This window comes from Lissotriton helveticus, chromosome 1_1, assembly GCF_964261635.1.
Source record: "Lissotriton helveticus chromosome 1_1, aLisHel1.1, whole genome shotgun sequence".
Lineage (NCBI taxonomy): Eukaryota > Metazoa > Chordata > Amphibia > Caudata > Salamandridae > Lissotriton > Lissotriton helveticus.
In genome coordinates, this window is record NC_136057.1 from 1,893,966,338 (window position 1) to 1,893,984,696 (window position 18,359).

The 18,359-nt window shown below is 46.0% G+C and overlaps 1 pseudogene; it reads left to right on the top strand.

Annotated features, from left to right (window-relative positions):
• Positions 1 to 12,120: 12,120 nt before the first annotated feature.
• On the top strand, positions 12,121 to 13,060 carry LOC144775580 (proton-coupled zinc antiporter SLC30A2-like; annotated as a pseudogene).
• The last annotated feature ends 5,299 nt before the right edge of the window (positions 13,061 to 18,359 follow it).

Sequence of the window (18,359 nt, forward strand, 5' to 3'; positions counted from 1 at the left end):
TCTCCATCTATTGTAGTGTATCTTCCACCCCTCCCTCTACTGTAGTGTGTCCTTTCCCCTTCGTCTATTGCAGTGTGTCTTCTTTCCTCTCCATCTATTGTAGTGTATCTTCCACCCCTCCCTCTACTGTAGTGTGTCTTCTTTCCTCTCCATCTATTGCCCTTTCCCCCACTCCATCTATTGCAGTGTGTTCTTTCTCCCCATCTACTACAATGAGTCTTCTTGCCCTTCCTCTGTTGCAATGTGTCTTCCTCCCTCTCCCTTTATCGCAGTGTGTTTCTTCTCCCTCCCCAGCTATTGCAATGTCATCTTCCACTCCCTCTACTGCAGTGTGAGTCTTCTTTCCTCTCCATCTATTGTACTTTCTCCCACTCCATCTATTTTAGAGTGCCATTTCCTCCTCCTTCAATGGCAGTGCAAGTCATGTTGCAGTGTGTCTTGCGCTTCTCGCCTACCAAATTGTGCCCTCTTCTACTGCAGCGTTCAACCAAGTCGAAATGGGCAACTAAAAGTTGAATTGTGTCTCTTCTGCCCCAAAATAAGTAGAAAAACTGAATTTCAACCAGTGTGGGAAATTAGAGGAATCCGGCAGTTATTACTGAGCAGGATTGGAGATTTGCTGGCCTTTGCAAAATGCTGATTTTGTTTCGGTCTAATTTGCAGACACTGAGACACATTATCTGCTTTCTGTTCAGAGTAGCAACATGCAAGTGATTAAGGGGCTTTCTTATTTTCACTTCCAGCCAGACTCAAAACCAAGGCCAAACATAAGGGGCAGTAGGGCTGGCTTTAACACTGGTGGTGCCTGTGCGAGGGAAACATCCTTTACAACGCAACTTTTACCATGCAGTGCCTTTACATCGCAACTTTTACAACGCAAACCATTACAACGCATTGCACTAGTGAAGCTCTAGGATAGGGAATAGATTTAATTTACTATCCAACACCTTCCCTAGTGTCCACGGGGACTGGAGTTGGAATAGTAAATTAAACTATTCCCTATCCAGCACCCCAAAGCGCTATGCGTTGTAATGGTATGCGTTGTAAAAACCGCATTGTAAAAGCATGCGTGGTAAAAGCATGCGTTGTAACGTCATACATCCCTGTGCGTCAATCATTTTTGGCAACCCCCCATGACCTTCTCTACAGATTCCCTCACTACCGTCACGGCAAAGAGCCGCTCATCTCTCCATAGTCTCTTTCTCACATTTATCTCCATTGTTTTAAAGTACTGGTAAGGCTAGCTTTACTAATAATAATGTTTATCTACCTAAATGAACCCTTTGTGGCAACATTAGGAATAGGAAATGAAAGACTGGAGAAGTCCTAACCTAATTAATGTAGTTTGCATGCAGCTCTTTGAAGACAGTTCAGTAACAGTCACTGTTCTATGTTAGAGTTGTATCTTATCAACCGTGGTAACAAAAGTATCTCAGTGACAAAAGTCGTAATCCACTCAACTATCCACATAAAATACAGATCTTCACAGTATGTGTGCTTTGCAGCAGGTATATTAACCCTCTGAGCTATGATATGGTGAGCCAAATGTTACACTAGACAAAATTCTAAGCTCTCTCTTTAAAGGAACATTAATCACAAGAGTTATCTTAACATTTGTATTGCTTCCTGAAGGCAGAACACACCAGAAACTGGGCAGCAGGTGTTTTTAAATCATAAGTTATTGCTAATCACAGCACCCCCCCTGAGGTCAGCGCCCCCCTTCCCAGGTCAGCACCCAGTGCGACCTCCCCAGTTGCACCACCCTAAAGCCCGCCTTAAAGGACAGTCAACCCTTCTCTTGTTGAACTATGATCCTGGCTGAGAACTGTCTGGAGCCTATTACACAGGTGCCAATGCACTATAGGGAAACAAAGGCACACAGCTTATTATCACTTCACAAGTACTTAAAAGAAACTTTGATTTGGAGGTAGGCTTTTGTCTTTGTTCAATCCCTGCACATAAGAGATATGCATACACTGTGAGAATGTCATACATAGAAGTCTGTACAAGTATTTACACAAATAACAATTTAAAAAGCACGTACTCATTTTTTATGTAATTATTTTATAACACTACCCATCCCAGGGTAGTGTGTCAGAGCGCTTTACATCACATGCACACAACATACATTGACAAGAAATAATACAAGTGTGTGAATCAATGCATAGGATATGTCACATAAGACAATGAGAGTTACACGCTGTACAAACCACATGTCGTTACTGATAGGCATTATATGTTAAGAGTTCATGACCAGGAGAAAAATAAAGCCATTTTTTAAAATGGAACCAGTGCTTGGGGTTGTCTTTAATAATAAAACGTTATTGCTACTATAACCACAGTTTGAGAAAAAAACCAATGTTATAATCCTATTCCCTGCATATTGCATGCAGCTCCTTGATGCCCATTCATAGTTGACTGTGCTATATTAAAAGGATTGCAATTAATGAACTTCAAGCAGCAAAAGGATGTCTGTTGAAAAGTAGTAACCCATTGGTCTATCTACATAAAATAAAAAGCTGTCATCTTCATTTTACATGATGTGCTTTGCCCGAGACTCATTAACCCGCTATACGATTTTATAAGTCAAAATTGAAAACAGATCAAACACAGACCTCTCCAGTAAGTGCATTAATCACCAGAGTTAGTTTACAGTTGTAATTACTCCCTTAGATTGCCTTGGCACACAAAGATCTCTGCAGTCTTTGTACCCAATTAAGCCAGAAGAGATATACTGTCACGTTTCCAATTGTCACTTTGTTTGCAGCAGAGTTTTTAACAAATAAATGTATAAATTGACTGTCAGATTCTGCTTTTCATGACTCTGCCCCTCGTGACTCCACTCCCTTCTCATTGCCACATCTTGATCCCCCAATTTATGGGTTCCCAGGGTAATATTTTTCCAATTTCAGGACTGTTTTCAACCTTTAGTGCGGGGTCGGATTGGCACTTGGGCAATGCCCGAGGGGCCGGTGTCCAGTTCCAGGTGTGGGCTGCTTTTTTTCGGGCTGCCTGGGGGGGCGATTTGGGTGTTTTCTGCTTTGTTCGGATACCGCCAGCAGGCCAGTTGGTGCCTGAGTGGCCTTTCTGGTGGCAGAAGGACCTCCATTACCTCCCTTTTATCAACAGGCAGAGGTCTCACTCCTTTTCTCTCTCACTGGACCAGTGCATTCATGTTTGCATATTGAGCGGGGGCAGGGGACCTGAGCAAAAGTGGCCTCACTTGTTTTCAAGTGTGTTTCACCGGTGTAAACGAATCCGCACACTTTTTTGCCTCGTAGTGTGTATGGATTGCCTACAGCCCACCCACCCTCAATGGTACTGCAAACGTCATTTTTTCCCTTTCTCTTACTCTCTCCAGTAACGTCACCCCCTTCTCTTGCTTGAACTCCTAAACTGCTCCCTGTCACCCCTGTTCACTCAAGTCACGAGAAGGCCTGCACGATGAGGTAAGCTAATAGCCGCATGGGAAAGGAAGGTGTGTCTTCAAAATGGCGCTGTCACGACAATGTCGTCATTAAACATGATCTACTTAGTGCCTACCAAATATGTGACCTTTGAGATACATGAGTTGTAATCCTGCACCTTACACGACCGAGAAATCCCCCCAGCGGAGCGACAATCCTCACAAGTGACGCAATGACATGGAATGCTGCCCCCAAGTTACAGCCGGGTCACATATACCTTAGCAACCAGCCACTAAACAGATCTTCAACAGACCTGTGCCTCCCACATGCATCATCGCGTCTTTCTCAAGACGACGGTGCCCTTACTTCCTGTCTCGGTCACGAGCCCTGGCCCGAAGGCAGTGTGAGCAGCACAGGTATGCAGCAAACCCCTGCCCCAGAACTCTCGATTCTATAGAAGATAGTGTGTCTCTGGGCCCAACCCCACCCGCAGGCACCTGCGCAGGTTTCCCTTAAGGCAGGGCTGCTGTTACTCACCTCAGGAACAGTCTCAGCTAGTAAACCGATGCACCTGTACTAACCAGATGCCTCTTGTTACTTCACACAAGCTTTGCTGATCAGCCTATCCCGATCACCAAGTGTCGGGCTGCGATGTGAAAAGAACGCCGGCTTTTAACTATGTGGATATTTTTCCCACTCCAGGAACCCTAGTGGTTAGTACAGTCTGGGAGAAATCTGGATTTTGCCCAGTCCCAGTTTTCACTCATGAAGTAGCTAAGAGGCTTAATGTGCCTGCTACAAAGCACACTGTGTAAAATGCTGCTCATCGATTTGTATTTTTGTAGATTAGCAAGTGGGCTTCTGCTTTCAACAATGAGATACTTTTGATACTTCCATTTCATAAATTGTAAACCTTGAAATATACGACAGTCATCTATTTATCAGCATCAAGTATTCGTGGGTTTAGATCCTTATTTTGTTGATTTTGAATCAGTTGTTGCAATAAGATTGCAGAGAAGTGTTAGTTTGGGAAGTAATACAGTCTTGTTAGTACAGACAATTACAATCACTGTGTTAGGTTTAATATCCAGAATTTGGGGCATATTTAAAAGCCACCAGAGTGTCACTTTTTCTGACGCTCCTGTAGCGTTGCTCTCTGCTAAGGCTGGGCGGAACTGGCGGAGCAGCACTATGCGGAGGTCCACGAAGTTGGGGGCAAACTCTGTGGAATTCCATTCCGCCACCCGCCTCCACCCCCATATTAAAAATTAAATAAAAACACATTAAGGAATAAAGTAAAAACAGGCTTACCTTCACTGCGACGTCCCCAGGCTGCCGTCCTCCTATTCCTTGCGTCTCAGGGTAATCTGCGCATTTGCGCACGACCGCGCATGCGCATTTTTTTTCCTGCAAGGAATGCGCACGCACAGATCACCAAGAGACGCAAGGAATAGGAGGATGGCAGCCCAGGGATGCCGCTGCGAAGGTAAGTCTTTTTACTTTGCTCTTTTTTGTACTTTAATACATTTTCAATATGGGGGGGTGGAGGCATGGCAGCGGGCCAACTCCGCTCAGCGGCGGAGTGTGCAGAGTTTTGCCTACTCCACGTTCTCCGTGGAACGCGGAGTAGGCAAAACTCCGCACACTCCGTGGGCGGAGCGGAGTTCTCCACCCACGGTTACTCTCTACCCCACATTTACAAGGTGGCGTTGAGCCACCTAAAGTGGCTTAACGCCACCTTGTAAAAATGCCACTTACCGCAGCAGTCTGCTGTGGCAAAGGAGCGTGCAATGGGTGTTGCAGTGGGCACTCTTCCGTAACACCCATAGCTTTTTGACCCAGATTTACAAGGCTAGTGCAGCGCCAAAAACTAAGTCCTATTAAAACCTGGTCTTAGGTTGGCGTTAATTTCTCCTCGTATTTTGCTCTTTCTATCTATGCTGCATTCTGCAGCATACATAGAAACAGCAAATCATCTTTACAGAATGTTTATGGGAAGGTAGGTTTCCCTTCCTGCACATAAACAATCGCCCCTGCAGCGCAGGCACCCTTGCAAAATGGCGCAAGCGTGCCTGCGTTGGATGTAGGCAGCTTTTTTAGCGCAAGTGGAAAAGCAGGGGTGTGCCGTATTTTTGTAAATAAGGCTCATACCCGGGTTTAAAAATGGCTAGAGCACAGCGTTACCAATTTTGGAGTAACACCTCACTCTGACAATTTATTGTAAATATCCCCCTTTTTGTTTCAAACCGACCATTGTTATATTAACTCATAGAAAAACTACATTTAGCTCCAGATTACAAGGCAGGCGATAATCTGAGGGCAGACTGTCCACCCAGTGAATCTTCTATACACAGTGCTCGGCAAATATTAGCGCCCGATTTCTGAGTGATGTTGGGGAAATTGTGAGCCTCATTTATGAGAAATGACGCATCGCTGCGTGAAAGCAGCGATGCGTCACTTCTCAGTGCGCACTCCTTGCGACACACCTGATGCGTCATACTTAATGTATGATGCATCATGTTGCAAGGAGTTACAGATACATCAGTATTTCTGACGTATCTGTAAGCGCAAAAGTGGCGCATTGCTGGGGTGTGTCACAAAAGTGACGCTACTCCAGCAATGCGTCCTTTCACATGGGGCAGGCCCCATGTGAAAGGGCCTGCGTCATTCGTACGCCTGCTGTGAGGCAGGCGCAAGATTTTGACGCAACGGTGTCCTAGAACTGACGCAGTGAAATCTCATAGATTTCACTGCGTCACTTCTACAAAGCTTTTTGCGGGGAAACGCCCCCCCCCCTGCATACATTATACCACACGCAGGTATAATGTAGCGCAGGGGTTTACAAAGTGACGCATCTACTTAGGTGCGTCACTTTGTAAATAGAGCGCAACAGGAGGCATGTTTTACGCCACCGATGCGTCACAAAAAGTGACGCATCGGAAGCGCAAAACTGACGCAAGGCCTCATAAATGAGGCCCTGTGTGGTTTACGCCTTCTAGGAAGCACAACACGGATATCTGCTGTAGGTACCCACAAGACTTTTGCTAAGTGTTATCTGCCTAAAAGCTCTCGGTTCGCAATTTGAGCCCAACTCGTGGGTCAGATGGAGGCATACAAATTGCTCCTGTTTGCGCAGGGTGTAGAATTCGTACACAGATTTTAATTAGGAACGCAGAGCTCTGTGATTCTTTTGAGTGAAGGAGTGTTTTATAAGCAAATGGGGCGGGCGGCATGAAGGGTTGAGGGCCCTCATCTTCCCATGGGTGGCAAAGGCTTGTGTTACGCCCCTGCCTGACACAAATGCAATTGTTGCTCACAAAACAATTTTTTTTCTCCAGTTTTACATAGCGCGAATTGGAACCGAAGGTATAGGAGCGCCTTACACGAGTACCAGATAAATTACATACGGGCAGATTCATTATTATTTTTATTTTCTTGCCTTTGGGAGGCTAAGTGATTTGCCTAGAAGCACAGGCTGCTGAACAGACGCCGAGTCTCAAACCCTGGTTTTGCAGTTGCAAATTCGACAGCTCTGACCATAACGCCACATCCCCTGCCCTATGCCCCGTGTGCTACCCTATCAAGCTCTGCACACGGACCACAGCCTAACAGACGAACATAAAGAACACTAGTAAAAGGGAAGAGGCAAACGCATTAATTCAGATTTTCAAGGAATAAATTAATCCTGAAAACTGAATGTTTGGGAACAATCACTGACAGATGTGTCCTTGATTTGGGCTTGCATTTGCTGTGCAGGTAGGGTCAAGTGGTATGGTAACACTTGAATTTGTACATGATTTAAGTAGGGAAGGGTAGCTTCCGCCTTCCCACCTAGCACGCAGCTTTTGAAAAAAACGTTTTTTTAAATTTAAAAAATAAAAAAAGAATTAACCAGGAGTGCGCAGCACTGCCCTTGCATTACTGGATTTGGGCTTTCAGGTGAAGTATCTGTCAATCTTTGATCGTTAAGGAGTACAGCGGAAGCAATAAGGCGAGGCTCCACACAGCTTTTTGGTTCTATACTAATACGGTCACGTCACGAGGATCCTAAAGAAAATATTTTTTTATGAATTGTTTCCTTTATGACTGTCTTAAGCGAAGGACAGTTCTGACACTGTTTCACAGAGGTACACTGCCGGCGCTCAGAGCCCGCGTGCTTCGAGGAGGAGCAGTCCCTGGCGCAGCTCTCTACGCAGATGGAAAGGAATGTCAGACTCGCTACTTCACGGTCTCCAAAGGGAAATGAAAGTCGTCAGAGCGCACGAGGGTCTTTGAACCGAAGAGTCACACGTCACTGCCTGCAAACTGTAAGGATATTCTCCTGTGCGAGCACGACTTTGATTAAACCCATCGTCCTTCCGAAACCATATATAGATAGTCCCATCTTCCTGCTAGGTTTGCCACTTGGACGCTATTTTAACGACATGTTCGGTATTTTTGTAACAATAACAGTGATAAAGCAAGCGCTGCCGAACCCAATAGGTCTCGGCAATCTGAGAGCTATTGGCGTAGCCAATGTCTTTTAGCCATGTGTTATGGAGTGGGGTGGATGTACGTGGAGTTGAAATATGTGTAGTGTAAATATGTGGCATGTTGCAGAGCTGATTTATGTTGAGTGTAATTATGTTGTATGGTGTGGATTTACGGGGATTGGCATTGTGTGGCGTGGAGTGATGTATTGGAATTTAATTATGTGGCATGATGTTGAATTATATTGTGCGGAGTGCAATTATGTGGGTTGTAGTGGAACTGTTTGTGGAATTGTGTGGAGTGAAATTCTATGGTTTGGAGTGAAGTTATGTGTAGTGGACTTATACGGCGGGTGTACCCTGGAATTATGTGGATAGTAATTATATGGTATTGAGTGTAGCAGAATTATGTGGAGAGGGATTGTGTGTCATGAGGTGTAATTATGTTGAGTGGTATTATGTGTCGTTGAGTGACATGTATTGAAGTGGAATTAATTGGTGTTGAATTATGTGGATGATATGGAATTCTGTGATGTGGATTGGAAATGGGTGGTGTGTCGTCGAATTATGTGTTGTGGAGTTGAAATATGTGGTTAGGTGTGGAATTATGTGGTGTGGAATGGAACTGTGTGGAGTTTATTTCTGTTTCATGTAATTATGTGGTGTTGATTCATGCATTAAACAGTGTTTCAGATCAGAGGTTTTGATCACATCCTGCATGTTTGGAGTCAAACACCTCTGACCTCCCCCGCACTCCCACGCCATTAGTACTTACTGCTTGTAGATGCTCTCAGCCAAGTGACCACTCAAGTTCTCCTCCCAGCCCATATCAAGTGTCCAAAGATCTGAAGCAAACCAACAAATGGAAGTGGACCATAACTACATATGCTGACTATAGTTGTTCTGAACAAAAGGACAATGATAACTATAATATAGTGCCGGATACGCAAAAAATAGGGAGTGAGTCGAGCACAGAATTCTATCCAACATACATAGTGTTAAAGGGAGAGAAAGTGAAAAAAGCTCTAAACGTTTGTACAGTTAACCTACCTAGTGTAAAGAAAACAGCATGGTATTGCAAAAAAATAGAAAAATTGCACAAAGCAGAAGCTATTGAATTGATAGCACAGGTACGAACAGGCAGCAGTAACTATGCAGAAGAGAAAGCTGGGGGTGGACAAGGGTGGGGAGTGTGAAGTCTTCCCTCTAATTTTTGGAGCGGTGACACCCAACTCCCCTAGCCCCAAACTTCAAGATTTTGGAAGTATTATAATATAAAATGAAATAATAATTTAATAATACATTAAATATATTGTTTATATACTACTGGTATTATGAACTCACATATTTGAAAGTTTGGCTTACACGATGATGAACATGTGTTAAGCATTTCACATCACCAACATGGATGGTAAGTAATTGACACGACTTGAGAGAAACCTGACACCAATTTAGAAAAATAGCTCTGATATTTATTTATTTTTAGACACCCAAAAATAAAGAAGAAAGTTGTGGAAAGAAGCAAGAGAAGTGCACAAAGAGGGGTGCTTCTTTCATCACTTTTCTCTTGCTTCTTTCTGCACCACTCTTGCTTTTTTCTGCAACTCTCTTGCAGAAAGAGGACAAAAGGTACAGAAAGAGGTAAGGAAAGTGCAGAAAGAAGCAAAAAAGGTGCAGAAAGAGGAAGAAAGGTGTAGAAAGAAGCAAGAGAAGTGCAGAAAGAAGCAAGAGAGGTGCTTACAGATGCAAGAGAAGTGATAAAAGAGGTAAGAGAGATACAGAAAGAAGCAAGAGAGGTAAAGTAAGAGAGGAGCAGAAAGAAGCAAAAGAGGTGCAGAAAACAGCAAGAGAGGTGCATACATACAGTATAACCTGAGTTATCAATATTCAAGCAATAAATAAATCAATACTTTGCAATGTGAAAAACATTAATGTTGTAGTCAATGGTAAATACACATATATGCAAATGATACTTTATAGGGTGAGTTCAACGGAATCCACTCACACGTAAGGTCTCTGGAGTCTCTAGACCAGTTCAAAACCGCTAGCACAATTTCACCTGGCTCAGGGAAGCGGGGTGCAGAGGTGCACTTTCAGCTGTCAAACAGAGATGTCAATCAGACTTGCGGTGTTGAAATGGTTGCCTTAGCAAAAAGATACTTGCAGGGTGAGTTGAGCAAAACCCTTTGGAATTAAAGAAAGGAGCTGGTCCTGGATCAGGAGCCTCTAGGAAGATCCAATCTACCTGGCTCAGGGGATTCAGGTACAGAGGCGTTCTTGGCTATCCATAGTGCTGAACCGGACCTGCGGCCAGAGGAGCTGGCAAGTGTGCCAAGAGAGGGTAAAAACAAATGCAAGCTGGAGCCACAGGAGTGGTTGATCATTCAAGTAGATGAATCTCTTCTCTCAAAGCGTTAAATACAGCAGGTTGTAGTCAGCCTGGCCACCAACAAGCCTTGGTACCTTCAAGTACTCCAGTGAGGGAAATCTTTATCTGGAGGAACAGGGGAACAGCACAAGGAGTTTGAGTGGCCACGATGGGCTGCTCGAGGTGCATGACTTCAAGGTTGTGGACTTTGCGGGTTGTGCCTGCCGAATGCAGGGGACTAGTTCCTCTAACCCAGGGGTCTCCAACCGGTCGATCGCGAGCTACCGGTAGCTCGCTGAGACCCTGTGAGTAGCTCGCCAAGTGCTGCTCAATTTAGTAGCCCATAGTTTTATTTTGGGCTATTTAGGCTTATTTCCGTGTCTGTTGCCCGCCCTCACCCAACGCAGCTGCTCCAATTGGCTTGCACTTAGATGGGGTGGGGCGGGCCAAAGAGGATGACGTTCCTTTGCTGCAGTCTCGCGGTGGAATGGTGACGAGGGCCGGGTGCACCGAGGGATACTGAGTGGTGTGGCTGTTGGAAATATGCTTGGGCCCAGTAAGGGAGAAACAATGGGCAGGGGAGGGTCAGTGCTGCGAGAGGGTGGATCGGCGGAGGTAATCGAGGAGGGTCAGCTGAAGCGGAGGAGGGGACTTTTCAACCGGTGCAAGAGTTTTGCACCCCTTCCCCCCACCCCCCCACACACACCCTCCACCCCCTTTGCACAGGCTGGGCTCAGGCACTATCAGCTCTGTGACCACAGCAACGGCGGGACTGAGCCAGAGAGGGGCGGGGGAACCAGAGCGAGGCTTAGGTCTTTGCCCTCAGTTCTTGCCATCTGGGTGGTGACCTGATAATCTCTGGTTCTGTGACTACAAGATTGAAGGATGTGTTAAGAGAGGGGCTGGAAAGAAAGAGAGAGAGGGGATGGGGAGAAAGAGAGAGGAGGGGGGGCTGGGGAGGGACAGAGGAGCCGAAGAGAGACAGAGAGGGGCCGCTGGAGAGACACGGTGAGGGGCAGGACAGACAGGGGCAGGAGAATACAGTGGTGCTAGGGAGAGACTGGGGCGCTGGGAAGAGAGCGAGAGAGAGAGAGGCGCCGCTGTACTGAAAGAGACCGTGAGGAGCAAGAGAGAGAGGGGCTGGGGAGAGACAGTTGGGGCGGAGAGAGACAGTGAGGGGCAGACAAGAGAGGGGCTCGGGAGAGACAGTGGAGGCGCAGAGATACTGTGAGAGGCAGGACGGAGAGGGGGCCTGGGGGAGACAGTAGGGGTAGGAGGAGAGAGAGGGGCTGGGGAGAGACAGTGGGGATGGAGAGAGACAGAGGGTTCGACGAGAAGATTGTCGAGATGTCACAGACAGACTTAGGGCGTAGACCGGGAGAGAGGGGGGCAAGGAAAGAGTGAGGGAGAGTCAGAGACGGTGAACAGGGCTCAGGACAGGAGCAAGGGCAGGATAAGGGCAGTGTAGGGTTAGAGAAGGGGCAGGGAGCATGGGCAAGGTGCAGTAACAGAGAACGTGTCCGGAAGCCAGGACAGAGTGCAGGGGTTGGGACAGGGAGCAGTGGCAGAAAGGCAGACATGTTGGGCAGAACAAGGGACAGGGGGGTGCAGCGATAGAGGACAGTGGTGAGCAGGGCAGGGACAGGTGCAGGGACCTTAGCCATGGATATGCAGTGAGAAGGGAGTGGGACAGAGGCAGGGTCCTGTGGCACAGAACCGGAGAGACAGAGGGTACCGGAAGCACAGAGTGAGAGCAGGGGAGGACAGAGAGCAGAAACAGGGGACAGGGTGCAGGGTGCAGGGGGCGATATCATGGGCATGGAGAGGGCAGGGATAGGGAACCGGAAGCACGTGGTGAGAGTGGGCAGGGAATATTATGCTAATCACCTCACCATTACGAGCAGTTAACATCGTAATGGTGGGTTTTATCCTGCATCAGACTGGGCATGGTCATAGTCATGGCCCTACGGAAGGATCACATGAACATTTGCACAAGACCACCCCCGAGAAGGAGCAGAGCACCAGTGTGCAAGCTGCCTTCATTCATGTTTGAATATGTTTATTGCATTTTGTCATTATACAACAGTACACATATGTAAGCATATCAAGTAAAAGGCGCTGTTACGTGGGTCATGATGTGCCAGAGTACATGGACCAACCCACCCACCCGGAGGCATGGCGGAGGAGAGCAAACCATATCAGTGCCCAGTTAGACCCCATAACACATTCGTAGTGCAGTAGCTGTTGTGTGCTACATTTACGCTCAGTAATGGCAGTGCCCAGTGTTGGCGTAGTAGAACTTCTGCATCGCGACTGCATACCTGAGACTCATCTCGTATACAAGCTGCCTTCATTCATGTTGTGGGGGACCTGGTGCAGAGCGTTGGGGTACTGGTGGCTTCTTACGTCATCTACTTCAAGCCAGAGTATAAAATTGTGGATCCCATCTGTATGTTACTCATCTTTTCCATCCTGGTCCTGGGGGTCACACTATACTAGCCATACTGAGGGATGTGCTGCTCATACTGATGGAAGGGACTCAAGGGGCGTAGAGTAGACATCAGTGCTGTGAAGGAATCTCTGCTGCGCATCCCGAGACTGAAGGCGCTCCACAGCCACCACATCTGTGTCGCAGCCAGTTCCATTGGTGCACATTGCGATCAATAAAGATGCTGATGCCAAGGTATTCTTCAAAGAAGCCAGCACCCAGTTACAGAGCAAATTTAACTTCCACACCACGACAATCCAGATTCCACATTGAGAACTACCCGGAGGATATGAAAGACTGCTTTGAATGTCGAGACCCCTCTGACTGAAGACTCCCTGTTCGCCCTTAGCAAAGAGGCTCGATTGATGGACTTGTGCAACACAGCTGTGTGTGGGAACAAGTCAGAGGTGCAGGAGGCCTTTTGACAAAAAAAGGTTGTTGTTACACTGATGCTACCTTTCTGACTCCTGCCTTCACTTTAATATAACATCCAATAGTTGTCACCAACCTCCCCTGCCCCATTTAAGCTTCTACCTCTCTAGCTGGTCCATTCTGAGCCTGTGATGACTGAACCAGAGGTGGGCTGGACCACAATGTGCCTTTTCACTGGCCTCTGTGCGCTCTTCAGGGGCACAGGCAGCTCTGGCTTCCCAGCTCTGGCCTCTCCACAGTGAGGCCTTGACTGTTTCATGGTGTCGTGTGGCCACTCAGGATGTTATGTATGGTTGTTTTGTGGTCTGTTTGTGTGACAATTTTATTGGTTGGTAGTCTGTGCCAATGCTTGTCTGTGGGTTTTTGGCTATTTGTGTGCCGATTTTATTGGCTGGTGGGCTGTTTTTTATTGTAAATTTTTCTGATAGTACCAAACATTGCCTGCTGCAAGCACAAATAGCCAAGTAGTCTTCCATACCTTGAAAAACACCGTCCTACAACATGTCTAAGTTTTACTTATTTTGCAAATGTGGGCCACTTTATTTTAGCTATTTCATTTGCCTGCCCTATATTTAATAACATAACAGGTCTAGTTGCAAAGCGCACGATTACCCGAAGGTGTCCTGGGGCTGAATAACAGATGTTTATTGTTACCCAACTCAAGGCTATTCATTATATCGGCCTCAAATGGATGAAAGGATGAGTGGACCTGCTGGGATTTGAACCTGTGACCATGAGGTCAAGCACAGGCCCCTGCAGTGGCTGCTTTAGTGCAGTGAGCCATCAGACCCAGCTTATGGGGCTGCTTTTAATTTGGTGCCAGAGCCTCTTTTCTGTCCCATTCCGACAAGCATCAGCCTCCGCTTGCACGGCTTGTGCTTTTGTTGTGTCACTGTTGTGGCTTGTGCTTTAGCTTTTTGTCTCGCTGTGCTGCAGAAGGCAGTGCACATGTAAAAAGGGAAAAAAAGTTGTTTCTTTCAGTGTTATTGTGTTGAAGCCACAGTATGGGGCCCATGGGCTCTGAAGAAATAGGCTTAACGTCAATTAAACTGGGCGGGGGAGGTCGCTCGAAAAATGCGCAAATTGCTTGGGGTTTAGTAGCTCACGACAATTTTCACTGACCAGAAGTAGCTCACACTACACAAAAGGTTGGAGACCCCTGCTCTAGCCCAAGGAAGTTCTTGTGAAGCCTGGAGTTTGAAAAGGGGTTCACCTTCCTTATAGAACTGGTCGCTTGCTTTGGTTGAGTAAAAATCCAGGGGATGCAGGGTGACTGCCCCAGGTGCAGGGCTTAGCGCCTATCTTCGTGAACTCCTGCCTTGTTGTGGAAACGGGTCTCTTCTTAGTATTATATCGAATCTGAGATTCTGGTGTCTGTGGGCCCCTTAAATCCTAGATTTAGGGGGTGTTAGTGAGAGTGAAGACTAGAAGCCAATGGGTATTTAGTCCTGCGGCTACTCTGCCCCAGTAGTGACAACATCCTGTGGGTGTATGTCACTAAGTCAGAACGTGTTTCTAAGCCCAAATTCAAGGTGGCCGGAACCATCCTTGGCCGTACACCTCAGCTGCTAGCCCCTAGAGCTGTGATCAGTCTTGTGGAAGTAGATGCCTTCTGCGTAGCTAATTTCCTGCCTGCCTGTGAAAAACAGTGCCTGTGGCAGGGGGGGGGGCTTTGTCATCAAGTGGGGGACAGTTCCTTTGTCCAGTGGCGCCAGTTAAGCCTTTGAGGCTCATGGCCACAACGGTGCAATTCACTAGCCATCCTGTGTGAGCAGAGGTGTCGCCTCCTGCTCACACAGGTCTTTAGTTTCTGTTACGTTATTTTAATGGATACTTGGTATAGCACAGCGACTCACCCGTAAAAGGGCATCTCAGCGCTGAGGCAACAGTCAAATAGAGAAGAAGCCATTAGAACAGCCAGGTCTTAAGATGTTTTTTAAAACCTAAGAACTCAGTGCACACCCTAATGACAAGGGAAGCTTGTTGCAGTGGTAAGGTGCAAGATAAGAGAAAGCTCGTCCACCATACCCAGACATGCAAATATATCGGGGAAAAGAAGTTGACTCCTTGATCAATGATTTCTTCTAGGAAGATAAGGAACCAGTTTGTCCTGTAGATATTTGGGTTCATTGCCTAACAAAGCTTTATGCTTCAGGCAGAGTAGTTTGAATATTGCTCTTTTCCTTATGGGGAGCCAATTGTGGGCTTTGAGCAGAGGGACTGAGGATGTGCCAGGTGGGCGTTTGTTAACTAAATGAGCTGCAGTATTTTGTACCACCTGCATTTTAGATAAAAGGGATTAATTGGATGCTACAACAAGTGTATTTCCATAGTCAAGTGACTGTCAGAGTTTAGATAAGGGATTTCCGAGAATTTAGTGGAAGGCACTGAAAGATCCTACCGAGAAGGCACATTGTCCCAAAACACATGACACAGATGGATGTCACCTGGTCTTTCATTGATAACTTATTGTCTAGCAGAATACCCCGGTTTTGCACTGAGTTTCTGAGTGAATGAACAGGGCCAAGCTTGGCATGCCACCATTTATCTGTCCAGTGGAGCTGTGCTTTGCTGAACAGTAGAATCTCTGTTTTGACTCTGTTTAACTGATAACATCTCTCTGACCTCTAGGAATGGCACATGCTTCCCAGCACGAGGTCAGACTTCTGTCTTGGTGGAAAGGCTTTGAAAATGCCAGCTAAGGCACAGGAACACTGGTTTACTGGGTGGGCACTGTCTAAAGTGCCACCTGGGTACATGCTGGTTAAACCTCGACACCACCAGTGAGTGTGCCAGGGGGTAAAAAGCACGGAGTTTGACACCAAATGTGAAAGAAATCAGCTGGGCCATCTTGGAGCTATACATATTGGCAATGTCCTAATGCCAGCCATGTTATCTGATGGCCCACCAGTCACTTGTGAGAGAATTACATTTAGGGCACTACTACAGGGCGGTATATACTCCCACACATATAATATATGGCACCCAGCCTCCTGGGCTATAAGAGGCCTCCCTTAGGGGTGACTGACATATATTAAATGCAGAGGGGTAACCCTGTCACACAAGGTGTGTGCAGGGTGTACTTGAGCAGGCAAGGTGCTCGCGCAGGGCTGTAAGGGCAGACCTACAGACTTCAATTTTAGTCGGGTCACTAACAGTGGCACAATGCATGCTGCAACCCTGGTACCCCTTTTACATCCCTGCCCGGGGTACCTCTAGTAACATATACTAGGGCCTTACAGGGGTATAAAAGTACCTTGCCAATTGCGTGTACCAATTCATATTTACACTTTAAGGGAAAGAGGACCGGTGCTGGGTCTGGTTAGCAGGATTCAGCACATTCTCAAATCAATGATTATGGCATCTGGCTGCAAAACGTGGGAGGATGCCATCCAAAAGGGCACATTACAACATGACCCCCCCCCCCCCAGATGAAAGGTGATGAGCACTAACCTTCCACTTTGGTAGTTCTCATAAGTAGAAGAACCTGGAAAGGCCTTCTCCATTGGCATGGTTAGTCCCTGGTCTGTGTTCCACTAAAGCCCATCCTCTGTAGGGAAATGGAACACCTCAACAGTTTGGGGTTCTCGCCTCTCATCTGCATCAACCACCTAAGTGGCCTGTGCTCGGTTTGAACTAGGAAGTGAGTCCCAAATAGATAGGGGCTGTGCTTCTTCTGGGACCAAAGCACAGCAAAGACTCCCCTCTCAATGGCACTTCAAAGCTGTGCTCTGGGGAGAAGTCACCTACTAATGTAGGCTACTGGTCGATCTTGGCCTTCATCATTGGTCTGTGCTAACAATGCCCCAAACCCATGTTTAGAAGTGTCTGTTTGAACAATGAACTGTTTCCCAGAGTCAGGTGCTTTTAAGGCAGGTCCTGAACACATGGCTGCTTGCAGGGTGTCAAAGGCTTTCTGACAGCCTGGGGTCCAAATTACCTTCTTGGGTTGCTTCTTTGAGGTTCACTCAGTGAGAGGGCCACAATGCTACTATACCCCTTCACAAGCCTCCTATAGTAACTAGCAGTGTTTCCAATGTTGTCGCCACAAATTGGGGAAAGCATTTTACTGAGTTTTTATGTTTTGGTTGGTTTTATGTAGTGTGCACAAGGCCTAAGGAGCATCATAATAATAATAATAATAATAATCCACATTTGTAAAGCTCACAATCACCCGTTAGGGTCTCTAGGCGCTGGGGGCCGTCGGGAAGATTAAGCAAGCTATTGCCCAGAGTCACATGGTGCTGGGCTAATCTACCGCCGGTGCCAGGGATCAAACCGTGATCCCCAGCTTCCGGAGTCAGTCGCCCTGGCCGCGGCGCCACACCTCTTCCACATCATACTCCTTTATGTAGAAAAATGCTATGTCAAGAAGTAGTAAACAAAGAAATGCAAAAAGAACATGAAATAGAACAAACATAAAGTAGAATCAGGAAAGATAACCTATGAAATAAATGAAAATAACCTTTCATTTTCAAAAAAAGAGTAGTATATATGCTATATTCATAAATCAGTTCTGAGAAAATGTCCGCACTCAAAAGAGCAGATAATTAAGGTCCAGAAAGAAAAAAAGAACCAGGAGGAAGAAAAAGATGACAAGATCTGGAAAAGTAAGAAACACATGCTAAGAAAGTGAAGCCACCCAGGTCTACTCTTGTCTTTCGAAGAACTGTTTTTGATAAAACAACAGTGAAAATAGTTTTAAGTTGATTGTGGCCTAGTCAATATGATTTAAATAACTATCTTAATGGTGATGTACTTCATAGTGGTTTTAATTATTAGTTCATTTTCTCTCTTTCTGTGATTCAACCTTAAATAAAAGCCCGCTAGCTGCATAACATGTGTTGACTGGAATCGAAGATTGGTCACAGTCTATATCAATTGTACTAACAAATCTCTCTAATAAACAAAAATTGTGATGATTCGCTGGAAATTATACTGGCTAATCTTGAAAGTTTATAAAGAATGCATAGCAATTTCCAATCTACATTTTCAAAAAACCAAGCATCAACTATTAAGGGGCATGCCTTAATAAATGAAATATATAAAGTTAATATACTTGGTAACAGAATCATTTTGTATGTTTTTTTTGTTGCCTCGCATTTTTTTGTTTTTATGATTTATGTGCCATTCATGTCAGATTTCTGGAGTAATGCTACAGTATGACAAAAAGCTCTTAGAGCGATACCACCTTT